General features: G+C 46.1%; 1 protein-coding gene across 1 annotated transcript in view; it reads left to right on the top strand.

The window, feature by feature from the left end:
- PDZD2 (PDZ domain containing 2) overlaps positions 1-14672 on the top strand; it is a 367861-nt gene that overhangs the window by 217227 nt on the left and 135962 nt on the right.

Below are 14672 nucleotides of genomic sequence, written 5' to 3'. Positions count from 1 at the left end.
TGTCAATGTGCTCTTGCATAAGTATATGTTAATGGGTTAAAAAAATATATTTTGTTTCAACATTTAGCCTGCTTAGAAACAAATATTAGTCTCAGACAGGTTTTGGAAAAGTAGAGCAAAGGACCAGGAGTAGGCAGACAGGTTAATGAGCTCTTGGCCCCTCTCTGAGCACAGTCCTGTTTTCACTCTGTCAGTGGGGAAAATTTCCTTTTTACAGGGAACCTTCAGACCAGTGCTTTGTTCAAAAACCCTTTATTGAGAGCCTCTTGCTTTTAAGAAGAATTTATTGGATGCTGATCTGGCAAGGGCTGTAGTCATCTCAACATCCATGTGGGGGGGCTGCTGTTGGGGGGGGGTGGTGGGGCTCATATTTCTCCTGTTGTTTGCAAATACTCATAAAATCTGAAGGCTGAATCCTTGGTAGGCAAACAACAGTTGAGGGGGGTTATGCTGGAATTTTTTCATTTTTTTTTCCCCTGGACGTTTTCTAGATGCAGTACACGGTGTTTACAAAAAGCCTTCCTCCATGGTTCATTCTAGAACAGGGCATTGGTGTCCATGTTGGCAGCCATGTGTGCCCTGCTTGGACACATCTTCCTGCTGTCATTCAGAGACTATTGGCATGTCTGAGTATTGGCTTCTCCACTCCAAGTGCGGTTGTATTGAATGGGAGAGTACCTTTGTGTGCCCTCAGCCAGCTTTGAGCCTGATTTCTCCTCCCACTGGGTTCCTGATTGCCTTGGAGCAAGAGGTGAATGAGTACACCTGTGCCATTTTTGTGTCACTACAAACCCAGGGCACCGGCTGTCCCAGCCCAGCAAACAAACCCTGTGAGGTAGGTGTGGTGGCATTCCTGTGCCTTCTGATACTTTCTGACAGCTTCCTCCTTCAGGTGCACCTATTTTTAGACTGGGCTTGCCCCAATCTGAGTGTTAACTTTTGCAAAGCTGTGGCCTCCTGTATGTGTTCAGTGGTTTTTCTCAAGGACCCCTGGGTGTTCATTGCTTCCAACTCTTTGAAGGCCTTGTAATCTGCGAGGTGTTGTAAGTGCCAAAGCAAGTTTCCCGGCTGTCCCTGGGCAAGAGCATTTTGTTTGGCCAGAGATAAAACGTAGTGTCCAGATGCCGAAGGAAGGGAGGGAGCTCCAGGATTGATGGGGCAGTTTCCTTGAGGGTGAAATGGGATAGAGCTGTGAGCCTCCTATCAAAATCTGTCAGTATTTACTGAACGTCCTGGTGCTAATTGTCACCATGATAGGGACAGCTCGTGTGTAACTGTTTATAAACTTAGTAGCAGTATTTGCAGACTTGGGAAGCATGTGGCTGGGAGCAAAGGTTGATGAAGACCATCTTTACCACTTGAGGGAGGGTGGGGACACAGCAGCCTGTTGTGAAGGAACACACAGGAACCTCACCTGGTGAGGAAACCAGGTGGAGCTGGCAAGGAAGGTGGGGTCAGCCAGTTGAACAGTTTGGTGGCCACAGTCAGATGAGTTTGCGTTCGATCCAGGATTGGGATGCTTATGGCATTTAACACCTGGCATGTGGAGAATTTTGTAAACCTATAGCCAAGGAGGGCTAGAAAGGAAATAAGAAATACGGTCCCCCTCCACGTGAGGATGTACGGAAAGAACAGAGAAATTCTGATCGGGTCTCCCAAGAGCTCAGAGTGGAGGTGCCCATGAGGCTGAAGGGAGTGCCTTGGGGAAAGGAGAGGTGACAAGCTGGGTAAAAGGTTATTGGCACATTCAGTTGCAAATGTCAACCTACAGGTAACAGGTAACAGGGAGCCAGCTACAGTGAGCACACAGGTTACCCCTACAGGTAACAGGGAGCCAGCTACAGTGAGCACACAGAGTTCCTGGGATTGAGAAGTTAAGTCAGGGAAAGAACCATCTGGAAATCATTTGCGGACATCATTCTGGGTACTTCAGAGTTCTCCCTCGAGACATATTATAGAGTCTATGGAAAGGACAAGGAAAGACAGCCGTGGCTCTCCTGGGAGTTCCAGGGGCTCTCAGGTAACCTTTCTTTTCAAGTAGCATAGCTAATCTAGTTCAGTCTTCTCCTTTAATTTTTAAAGTAGCTTTAATCATTACACTTCTTTTCTCTTCCATTTTTTCATCAAGTAAAAAAAAGAAAAAAAGAAAAAAAAAAAAGGGACCTGACTCACGCCTATCCTGACAGGAAGTAATCTGGAAAAAAAAGATAGATGAAGCTCTCGCTCCTGAGAAGCAAAGTTCCACGCCCTTCCGAGTGGAAGCCTGGATCTTTTTGACAGAGCTCCACGTGGGCGTTTTGTGTGGCTTTTCAGGGAAAACCCTGGGCAGCATGTGGTTCCCTCTTCGCTCCTCTTGTCAAGTAAGCGGTGGCTTGATTGGAGCTGGCAGCCCCTTTGGGGGAACACTCAGCACCGACTCCTGGATCTTTTCACACTGCCCTTCACCAAGCCCTCTGCTTTCCCTTCCCAGTTTCCCCTTTGTCACTTTCAGTTAAGCCAGGAACGTTTGGAAGCAGGACAAGCCGTGTGTAATTCGGTTAGCAGAACAACTAAGAGAGGAGACTGAAATGCCAAGGACTAGGGGTAGGATGAGCGGGTCTCATACAGTGGTCACTGTAACCATAGTTCATTGAATGCCTGCTATGTGGTCGGCGCTGAGATGATCCCAGATACCACCATCTCTCTATTTTAGCAACGACTCTGAAAATGCATTGTACTTTTTCAGACGCGGAAGGCAAGGTGTTGAGGTCTGTTACTCTTCACGGAGCGAGTAAGCAGAGAAGGTTCTTAACCCGCCGTGGTCCAACCGAAGCTCACTCTTTGCACAAAATGTGCTGTCCCTCCTAAGAGACTCTCTGTGACAAACGGGACATGTTAAGAAAACGGTGCCGGAGAGGAGAGAACAGAGGATTTGGGAAGGAAAGGAACAGGCAGACCTGGTTTGGTTGGCAACTTGGGGAAGTTCCTTAAACTGTGAGACGTAGTCTGTGCTCTCAGCCTGCAATGCTCTGTGAAGCGTCCAGCCCCCCTTCGGCTCTCTGAAATCTGAGGTGTATGTCATGAAAAGTTGCAGCTAAAGTAATTTCTGAAGTTCTTGAGCCCAGTTTATTTTCTTTGGGAGTCTGATAGTCTACTTATTAGAATGTGAAGACCTTTTGTGAACTTTTTTTCCCTGAGTCTTAAAAATTACGCTTTCATTGGTCAGTGCTGGGAGGACCACACTATTCTTGGTTGAGTACAAGCCAAGGCATCGCCCTCCTGTGAGGTATTTGCAGTTTTGTGCTTTGGCTGCTGTTCTTACTGCCAGAGTTTTCATTGTTACGAAGTTAGGCACATTCTTGGGGCTTTTGTTTTTAAACTGTTTTAGATAACGTTTAAGACCTGGAAGTCACCATTGCCTGATTCCCATGGGAAGTCTCCAATTATTTAGAGAAATTCTTCTTGTGGGAAAAAAAGGGGGGACGGGAAACAAATAACTAATTGTTTGGAGGCTCATAGAAAGAAATTTCCATGTATGACCCAGCTTCCTCACCGTTGCTTCTGAAAACTGTGGTTTTGTAAGTCAAGTTCCTATCCCCACAGAACCATGCATGATTCCAAGAGTAGATTCTTCCTGGTAAAGATGAGAAATACCTTAATGTACATTTGAGTGCAAACATGTCATTGAGTCTAATGTGGCTTTTGATGGGTTTCCTCCTCCAAGGGCCTCACCCACCCTTTCCTACTTGAATAAGAAAGACTCTAATAATATTTTTAATGTTTATTTCTTTTTGAGAGAGAGAGAGAGGAAGCGTGATTGAGCAGGGGAGGGGCAGAGAGAGAGGGAGACACAGAATCTGAAACGGGCTCTGGGCTTTGAGCTGTCAGCACAGAGCCCAACATAGGGCTCGAATCCATGAACCGCGAGATCATGACCTGAGCCAAAGTTGGATGCTTAACCGACTGAGCCACCCAGGTGCCCTAAAACTCTAATAATTTTTAATCATAATGTAGACTTGGTAAGCTTAGGGGACTGTATTTTTTTAACAGGAATTATTTTGAGATCTGAAAATTACAGACTGGGTGCAATAAACCTTTAAGACCCAAAGCACCACAGGGAACTCCGTTGCCACTATTAAGCTTACAGAAGAGCCCAAGAAGACAGGGCAGGGGGTGGGGGAGGAGTTGGCTAGTTATAGAAACTGCTTTAAAAAAAAAAATGTCCAGTTCCAACACATTTCACCAGACCTTCTGAGGTGCACCTGCAGCCCCATCACATGATCACACGGTGTGGAGTGTTTTTGGAGTGTGCACTCTGATCCGGTGACCCAAGTGATGTAGCATCAGTGGCTTCCCTTGACCACTCAGCACCTCGGCAGGAGTCAAAATTTAGCTTAATCTCTTGCTGCACGAGAACACTACCTAGAACCCTGCTCTCTGCCCTGAGTCTTCTGTGTAACTCTACAGTCTATGTGTGTTTGGGGCGCACCTGCCTCAGGGGGATTGTTAGGGAGTAACGAATCATCCGCGTCACCTTAAGTTTCCGAAAGCCAAGCGGATGGCAACACCTTCACTCTTGGACGATATCAGTGCAGTGAAAATAAAATACAGAAGGCTGGAGATTCCAAACCCTGCCCGCTGTTTTTATTTCCCCTGTGTGGCATTCTAGCGGACTTGTGACTGTGGCCTGTGTCATGCTTATCTGGTTCATACACACCTAGTGGCATGGGCAGCAATCTGATCCCAAACCTGGCTGGCAGCGGTCCTTTCCAGAATGCCTGTTTAACAAGCTTGCCATTTGGCATGTTCTGCTCACCATGCCAGTGTGTCAGGTCGGGTGGGTCTGGCTGGAATGCAGTTGTCTCCTGAAGCCGCATCTATGAGACGTAGCCCACTCTCTATTTATCTGGGAGAAGTGTGGAGCTGTGGGAAAAGCCAAGACCAAGAAGCTGACTTTAAGACTTTCTGTAGGACCCACTTCCTGTGGAAGTCACTCTTGATTACCCCGCCCATCATGACACCTCCCTGTGGGGATCCTGGAGCCCTGACTGCCTGTATCTGTCACTTCTCGTTCAGCACGTGTTACATGGCAAGTGGTGGGAATCTTTTCGAATGAACAGGGTCTTGCCTGCCCAGCAAATTCACGTTGCATAGGTGCTTACAGGAGACCCTTATTAATTACTTGTCTGATTCTGGTCTTGAGGGGTAGCTAATCTTACGGAAATCTTTGGGGAAATGTCTGCAGAGATGCTCACAAAAATTGATGTCTTAGAGAGCCCAAGGCCATGAGAGGCATTACAGAGAGGTGTCGAGCTGAAGGTGGCTGGTGACATTGGCTAAGGAAACTGCTTGTTCCCTGTGCTCAGCTGAGTGTGAGTTATCAACACTCATGGCTTGGTCCGTGGGGGTCCTCAGGTCTGGGGCAGGTTTCCCAGGAGTGAGTTCAAGTTATGATGGGGGTGGATTTAGCTTCCAAAAGCAAAAACGTCTCCATTTCTATGAAAGAAACTGCCTCAATTCAAAGGATTGATTGGACTGACAAGCCAGGATAGAAAGTGGGGACCAAGCACCACTCTTGTGGCTAAGACCAGTGGCTGGTTGGTCTAAGCACTTTGTCCTTGGCTAGGGTCTGAGGAGGTACAAATGCCTTGAAGTCAGGGCATGGGCTGGTCCACCTCTCTGTGGAGGAGTATGGCAAACGTGTCTCTGGTGGTGTGTGTCATAAAGACTTTCTACTCCTCTGACGTTAGACTTTCCTTGTCCAAAATGATTGATCCTTTCCTCCATCTGGGTGCAGAAGAGACACACTTTTCTTTTTGAATGGACTGACATAATCCTCATCAATGGGCCTTGATTCTGTAAGGCTGGGCCTAAGAATCACGTGTCATTGTCCAAGATCCCAAGTCCTTGGGCCATGCCAGTGGGTACCTCCTATTCGATTGCCACCACTGACCATAGCATAGCTCTCATTTCCTCCCTCCATCTTTTCCTAAGACAGCTCCTTCCCGAAGAAAGCTGGGAAGTCTCAATGTGCCCACATTCCTGTAGATGTGGAGGCAAGTTATGAAGATGGGAAAAGCGGGGAGAGACCCATCCTGGCCTCAGAGATGGGGACGGAGTTAGGGGCAGCTGGAACTTTCCTGCACCCATGTGCAAGTTTAAACCAAAGAGTGCCCCATCTAGATGGAAGGGCAAATCAGATGGCCAAGGAGAATGCTGGAGAGTGTTTGAAAAATCCTCAACACACTTGTTTGCTATTAATCAGCTATATTATAGAAAGGGGTGGGAGCTGTTTGATAAAGTAAGATCTGGATGCACTAATTAAAGGGAGAGCTAGTCTGCAACACTTCTCAAACGTATTGGACCATGGAGCCCTTCTTCCACAGGGCATCTTCTCAAACTGGCACTTTGTTGAATGTATTTGTGGGAAAACTGGAATAGGGTAATGAATTGTACAAAGAAAGAACCCTTGAGAAAAAAAACATTCAAAAGGACAGTGAAACTGTTTTAAGGATTTGACATGAAGAGAGCTTTGTCCTGTTTTCCCATTTATTCGCTAGAATTTAGGGGAAGGTAGCACTCTGAAGGAAATACAAAAGGGAACTTTCCAGTAAATGTTGATCCAGCACTTTCAATGGAGCAAGTGCCAGAGAAGCGAGCAGTCCTCACCTCTGCTCACGAGCCTCGTAGAAGCTGCAGTGGTTCAGCTCAGGGTTTTTGGAATGTTGACTCTGAGTTCCTTAGGACGGAGATGGCTGCTCCAGTTTTCACCACCCCTGTTGCTCTTGCCTAACCTCCTTGTCTCATTCATGTAACTTTCTGCACCTGACAACATGCATGCTTGCAGCCCCAGAGTGGGAAGCCATTGTGGTAATAAATACAGTGTAATCCAACGCCGTAAGAACCCATATCCTCTGTGTTTGTTGCAGAGGGCTGTCTTGCGCATTGTCGGATGTTTAGCACTACCTCTACCCTTTAGATGTCAGTAGCAAGCCCTCCTCCTTTCCACAGGGCGTAAAATCTTGCCCTGTTGAAAAGCACTGGTATATGTGAGAAGCATAAACAGATGAAAAAGAGCAGTAGCCAGTGTGTTTCACGATGCAGGCGATGGGGCTAGATCAAGAGTAAAGATATTTAGGCTTCATCCTTCGGGCGATGAGAAATTATTAGAGCGGTGAGAAATTATCAAGCAGATCTTACATACTTGCCAGCGGATGTCTCTGTGTGCAGGATAGATTGGAGGGGTAGACAACTGAGGAACAGAGAAGACTTTGGAATCAAGACCCTAAACATGACAAAATACAGGGGAGGGGACAACGAAAGACGTACAAAGTGGAACAGACAGGACCCAACCAACCACCAAGTGCGAAGGAAAGAGGGCAGTGGGTGGGGACTCGAATGCTGGGTGACCAGGGGTGGACATTAATTAAAAGAGGGAATATAGGAGGATGGGCTGGTTTGAGGGAGAGCATGATGGTTTTTATTTCAGGGCACGCTGAGTGTGAGATGCTACCCGCCATGCAGGTGGAACAGGGCAGGAGGCAGGCAGAGGTCTGGGTCTGAAGCTCTGGAAGAAGATGGAGATTGAGGAGCTAGAGGCTCTCACTTGGTTGTAGTTGCTTGGCAGTGGGGGTGTGACCCAGGGAGGGGGTGGGGAGAGACGCTCATGCCCATTCTGGTCTCACCTGGTTGCCGGCAGGGAGGAGGCAAGTTGAGCATGGAGACTGAGAAGGGCTGATCAGAGAGCTGAAAGCTGCTCCATCCACCGGACTTTTGGTCTCAGATTCAATTGCAAAAGCAAACAAAAACCAGTTCTGTATACAAGTAGGGACCAAAAAAACACAATGGTATCAGTAGGTGCTGCTGGAGTTGAGCGAGGTGAGAGGGGTGTGTGAACTCCACGAGAGCTGCCTTGGTGGCCAGGTTGGAAGGGAGCCGTTTGTTCACATTTCCAGGCCGGGGCTCTCCGTGCTTGAACAAGTCTGAGGGTGTTGCCCATCAGTACTGACATTATCCTCTCCCATCACAGAATATAGAAACAAACTGAGCACATGGGTGGAGTTCACAACATTCTGGGGGATGGGGAAAAGAAAGGAGGCAATTTTAGTGCTTCCTGTTGTTGTCAAGTCATTTATGAATTGGCAAGGGGTAGTCTTTTCACTTTGTGGCTTTAATAATATGAAGCATGATAGTCATAAGACTGGCCAAGGGGCAATTGCAGAGAAGATGCAGGTTCCATTAGCTTTATAAAAGTGTATGTAACATAGAATTTACCATGTTAGCGATTTTTTTTCCTTTTTTTTTTTAATGTTTATTTTTGAGAGAGAGAGAGACCGTGCAGGGGAGGGGCAGAGAGAGGGGGGAACAGAGGATCCAAAGCGGGCTCTGAGCTGTCAGCACAGAGCCTGATGCAGGGCTTGAACTCATGAACCACGAGATCATGACCTGAGCCAAAGTTGGATGCTCAAGTGACTGAGCCACCTAGTTGCCCGCCATTTTAGCTATTTTTAAGCATGCAGTTCTATGGCATTAGATGTGACCACATTGTTGTGTGACCACCACCACCATCTGTCTCCAGAACATCGTCTCTTGCAAAACTGAAACTCTGTACCCATTAAACAATAACTCTGTATTCTCCCCTCTCTCCAGCCCTTGGCATTCACCATTTTACTTTCTGTCCCTGTGAATCTGGTTACCCTTAGGTACCTGACATAAGAGGAATCAGGGGACATTTATCTTTTTGTGCCCGTGTTCTTCACTCAGCATAATGTCTTCGAGGTTCATCCCTGTCGTAGCATGCATCAGAATCTCCTCTTTAGGGCTAAGTAGTATTCCATTTTATGTATATACCACATTTTTTTAATCCATTAAGTAGTCAATGGGCACTTGGGTTGCCTCGACCTTTTGGGAATTGCTGCTGTAAACGTGGTTGTGCGTATAGTCATTTGTGTCCCTGCTTTCAATTCTGTGGGGTGTGTATCCAGAGTGTCCTTTGGCTTGTTGATTTCTTTCTCTGTTAGGGATTTCTGGAACATTCTCTAGCTCCCTGTCCTTCTGATGCTGCCTTTGTTTGTTACCCTTCTGCTTTTGCTCATGGGAGAGCCTTAGGTGTAAAAGTGAGAGAAGAAAGCAGAGCTCCAATTCTACCATGGGAGGTTTGACCCAAATCTCCTCTTCCCCAGAACCTTGGATGGTTAGATGCCTCTAATGGCTTGTGTATTTGTCTAGTACAGGCTGCATGGCTACTTCTGTGAGTAAATGTAACAGCAATTTCCCTTAAAGCAAAATTATATAATATATATTATCCACCCTTGGTTGAGAGAACAGGAGGCGGGCAGAATAACTGGTTTCACCATCGATTTTTGGCCATCTCACAAACTAACACTGCAGCGAGTATAGGCAAACTTTACCTCTAAGACTAGTTGGTTATGGATCAAGAAAATTTTAACCTCCTTTTTTTCCCTCACTCCTTAAATTTTTTTTTTAAAGAACAGAAACCCTCCTTTTAAGCTTAAACTCAGAGCAAGTCAACTGTCCTGGAACTAGGGAGGTGAATCCCAGAAGGGTACCCATGTAATCAACCTTCAGGCTCCTGGTTGGCATGGGAAAACTGGAACCGGTCCGGGGTTCCCTTTTCGGGCTTAGAGACTAGGAACTGATCTTCCCGTCAGTTCTTTTTGCCCTGCCAGTGACACATCATGTATTTACCAGTGACTTTGTGTCTTGCTTCTCTGGGTCTGCTCTGTAAAAAGCAGATCACCTAATTTTTTTCAAGGATGTGGTCTTAGACTAGACTAGATGACTAGAACCCACTTGAAACATGAAGATGTATAGCATTTTTTTCTTAGGGGACATTGTAACCATCTAATTAAAGAAAGAAGCAGACTTTAAGTCTGGATCCTAAGTCATCAGCTTTTCAATATAGGGAAATTAAAAAGCAATTTTTTAAACTTAAGAACTTCCCCTGGTGATTGGGACTAGCTTTAGACAACACGAGGAAACATAGGAGGAAATCCATATTGGATAAAACTCTAAAATAAATGATGAGAGTGAAAACAGACCAACATCAACTCTAAAGCCTGACCCGAGCATGCCTGCCATTGAGCAGAGGAATTGCTCCTTTCTCGTTCCTGACAAGAACAGCTACTAAAAGACTGTCAGTATTTTCATAATAACACATTCCCATTTTAATGGCTTTGTGCAAATTTTCATATCTACTCCGAAGGCCATAGGGTTTTCAGGACCTGGTTGGTGGGACATGAACGACCCCTTTTGCTCCAGCTGCAGATAAGGTGAATTTTGTACGTAGTGGAAGTCATGATACATGTGTATTGGTTTGGGGGAGCCTATTTTTAAAAATTCTATTTCCTGATAAAATCTTATCATCTTTGTAGCTGCCGACATTCCAGCTGGGTAAGTGTTCTCAGGAGCTGGTTCATAATCTCTATTTTTGCAAGTAGTGGTCCAGAATGGAAGATGCAAGTGTTGTTGGAATAGGAAACTTATAGATTAGGGATCATCATGGCAACGGGCTCCTTTTTTTCCTTTTTTTACAAATGGTCTCTTACTGGGACACCTGGGTGGCTCAGTCAGTTAAGCGGGTTAAGCATCTGACTCTTGATTTTGGCTCAGGTCATGATCTCGTGGTTCGTGAGATCAAGCCCCACGTCGGACTCCGTGCTCTTGGCATGCAGCCTGCTTGGCTTCCCTTCTCTCCCTTTCTCTCTCTCTCTGCCCCTCCCGTTTCTCTCTCTCTCAAAATAAATAAACATTAAAAAAAAACACACACACAAATGGTCTTTTACTTACCAGTGGGCTTCTTTATAATATTATTTAGAGTCTCAGTTTTTATTCCCATTTAAATGCAGTAAGAAACCTGGCCTTTTAATAAGTGCAAAGTAAAATAGGTCACTGGGTGCTGTTTCTTCACTGATCATCCTGGCTTCACATTTTTAGTGTATTTTTGTTGTCTCGTGCCTGAAATCTTCAGGGTATTTCAGGTTGTGGCATCTGCGTACTGATGCTCTTACAACTCCATCACCAAGGTGTGGGTCCTTTGTGGATGGAAGTCTGGTCTGCAGATACCTGCAGGAGGAAACCCCAGATGACTTCTGCCACAAGCTAATGCTCCCCCATACTCCTGGAAAATTAAAGCCGCCTTTAGCAGCGTGGTTCCAGGACACTGGCAGGGCAGGGGTTGGCTCATTCTCTTACACACAGTTTCGCTGGATGCACTCATAAATGAAAAATGATCTGAGTGCTGTGGGTGGGGCCCTCGAGCGCAGGAGGTGAAGCTGGAGGAGGAGAGAGAAAATCTGCTCCTAAGCTCAGTAGAGCATGGGGAGCAGGCAGGAAGTCAGAGCACGCCCTGGCATGGCTCACATTTTTGTTGATAGCTAATAACCCGGGACTTTAAAGGACTGAATGGAGAAGGGAAATGAAGCACGACAAACTCTGGAGCCTGTCCTGTTCAAGTGGGTGTGAAGCACAGTAGAGAAGGCTCACCTGATCAGCTCAGAAGCAGGTAGGAGGGGACCCGAGCTGGGGAGAGAACCCTGTCTTCTCTCCGAACACAACTTATACGTTTGCATTTTTTTTAAGCATATAAGGAATGAGTAGATAATATTGACATCAGAAACAGACCTAGCGTGAATTGTGCTGATAGCTGCCCAAGCAAGAGTTTTTTCTCAGTGACTACTTTGATGACCAAATGACTTATATTCTGGAGGTTGCTTTGAAAACAATCCTACCAAACCATGCAGCATTGAATTAAAACTGATTTTAAACTTGGCAGATGATAAATGAACTTCAGGCACTGTTTTAGAACAAATAGTTTGAAGATAGCCAACCAGAAACTGATTTTCAGGCTTGACCGTTGTTGTATTTTTATATTTCGGTGCCAACAAGGTGCTTGCTAATTTTTGCTGGCTTTTGCAAGAAAGGAAGTAGATGTACAACAGCTGTGAAATATCTCGAAATTGACCGGGATCCAGAGTGAAGCCTGAATGCACTAATGTTTTTTCTCCATTAAGGCAGGCTTGCTTTGCTCAGCTTCTAAGTCAGGGAATTGGAAAGTAAAGTGTGGATCTAAATATTTGTCATGGTGGGGGCAGGGGGGAGATGAGGGTCAGAGGATTGGAAACTGTCACAGTAATGTCTTCATGCTCAGAGGTAGAAAATAAATGTGGAGGGCCATGGGTTGCGGCCACACGCAAGGATAATTTAAAGACAGATCTGTGGTTCCCGTGGTTACAGCTAAGTCTCAGAGCATCCTTTCCATTGTTGGGGCTTGTGAGATGAGAAGAGGAACAGAATAAAGAGCAGCTCAAGCCTGGGTTTTGGAGCCATTGCCAGGCCTTGCTTCTGATAGGTGCCTGAATAATTGGACATGCATTTCCCCCCAGCGAAGTGGTCAGAGTAGTGGAATTGAGCTGACTTGGCGGCAATCAGAAATGGTGTGGGTGGTCAGAGTGACAGAAGCATCAGAATTAGATAGAGAACTTAAGATTTCAGTGGAATAGTCCTGCCTGAGTACTGGCACCCTTGGAGTGGAGCTTTGGAGAATGCCATATTAGCCACAGGGGTGTGTCTGAGGAGGTTGATGTGAGAGCTGCTTCGCTTACTGGCTGGCCGAGTCCATCCGTAGGGCTGGGAAAGCCAAATCTTCTGGCTTTGCATTTTAGGCCTGGAGGGCTGTGCTTAGTCAAGGCAAGCCCATACCTTATCGCTGCTCTCTAGTTCTCTCTGACTTCTCTGCCTTCCAGAGCGACACCCAGTGTGTAGAGGGGAGGGGGGACAGTCTCTCCTGTTCCCACTGCCCCCAAGTCTCCTTTCTGGCTGACTCTCCATCAGTTGGGTGGGGCGCCTTTGTCTCCCATCCTTTACATGCCTGTTCCAGGTGCTTTTGCTGTGATTTAGGCTGAACTGGGGGACAGACTCCTTTTCCGGATCCATTCTGGAAGCAGTCAGAGGTCAGCCCACTGTGGCCTGTGCACCAAACCCAGCCTGTCTCAGCTTGTATTCAGAGGGCTTGGGAGCTAGATGTGTATTGTACATTTTAAAGGGCTGAAGAAACAAGAATACAGGACAGAGACAGATAAGGTCTGCAAAGCCTAAGATAGTTTCTCTATGATGCTTTAGAGAAAATAGTTGCTGACCTCTGATTTTTAATATCACTCGTGACCAGAATGCTCAGTGGGTTGTTGACACAGCTCAAGTTCTCGACAGTTTGAATGAGCTGTTGTTTTGGAAACTGATTTTAGTTTCTCAGTCTGTTAAAAGGCATTATTGCCTCCAGAAGGGTGGATTCAGGAGCAGGGAAATTGGAAGATTTTCTTCAGGGTCCAATCAATGGGAAAGAAACATCAGATGAACTGTGCATTGTGGTTGGATTTTCCTCCTTTCCCCTTGTTGGTGAACCTTCTGGTGAAGGCATCTGGGAGACCCACCACATGGTGACGGTGCCCCCTGCTGAAAGAGTCTGATGGGGAACAAAACTCCGCTAACTTACACAAAAATGATTCACTTCCTTGTTTCTCTTTTGTGGACTGAATGCTGGCCAGAATTCTACAATCTGTATTGTTTGCTATCGGACTTGGGAAAAAAAGATGTTTCTGTAATAAAAAAGAGAGTGAAATGAATATCATGTTTTCTCATATCCAGAACAGTGTTCCTTTATTGCTATCTAAGAAAGCTTACTATAGGTCCACCGGCCTTTCCCTGAACATGGAGTTCTCCTCAACCCAGCACAGTATTTCATTGTTAATGTCCTTTCTAATAAGGGAAGAGGAAAATCTGGTGACCTTGCTCATGTTTAACTTGTATCAAAACTGCGGGCCTGGATATGGAGCAATAAGTAAGTAAGTAGCTTACTGTCTACTGCAGAAACACAGAAGAGTTTCTTACAAGAAGATTGTAGTTTAAGAAGAAAAATAAAATGGCCAGTATTAATTTTTTTCTCTCCAAGACATTTCACTGTCTAGTGTCCTGTATTTGGAAATTGGATGCTGTCAGTGGAGAAGAATGGGGGTGGGGCCCAGTTTGACAGATGGAAACAAGTGAGGAAGTATGAAAATATGTATAGTATGGTGTCCCATGGGAGTTCGGGGCTGGAAAACAAGATGGCGGCAAAGTACTTGACAAGTCGGCCTGTCAGAACTGGCAAGGGTGGGTCCTTTAATCTACCATGTGATCCAGGCAGCACCTTTGTCTGTATTTAGAAAAGAGTTTGGCTCTGAATTTAGAGATTAAGCAACCTGCTATTCCTGTATGCACTGGAATTTCAGACATAGTCAGAAACCTGATTTGCGTAAGTGCTGAAACCCAACCAGAAGCAGAGCACGCTGAGGCCTGGACTCTCCAAGCAAGGAGCAGTTAGGAATCACAGCACGTGAGGCGATTTATGAAGCTTGCCCAAGAGGGTGTGGTGCTCGGTGGCCAGATTTAATGGAGCACAGGCTCTGGGGTGAAGGGTCAGCTTTGGGTTCCCAGAAGGCCATGGTTAGAGGGTGAGTAACCTCTTCCTCTGCATGGGTTGGCCGTGTGTATCTAAGAGCTCTCGAACTACCTGGTGTCTCAAAGTAGCATGAGGGACCTTTTCGGTTCTGAGCCACGCGACCAAGTTGGCTTATAAAGAGACAGAGGCAGCCAAGCAGTCAAAATATGATCATGAGCTAAACTGGAGGATAAGCCAC

This window comes from Felis catus, chromosome A1 (assembly GCF_018350175.1).
Source record: "Felis catus isolate Fca126 chromosome A1, F.catus_Fca126_mat1.0, whole genome shotgun sequence".
NCBI lineage: Eukaryota > Metazoa > Chordata > Mammalia > Carnivora > Felidae > Felis > Felis catus.
Note: the sequence above shows the minus strand (reverse complement) of the source record. Positions and strands in the feature narration are given on the sequence as shown.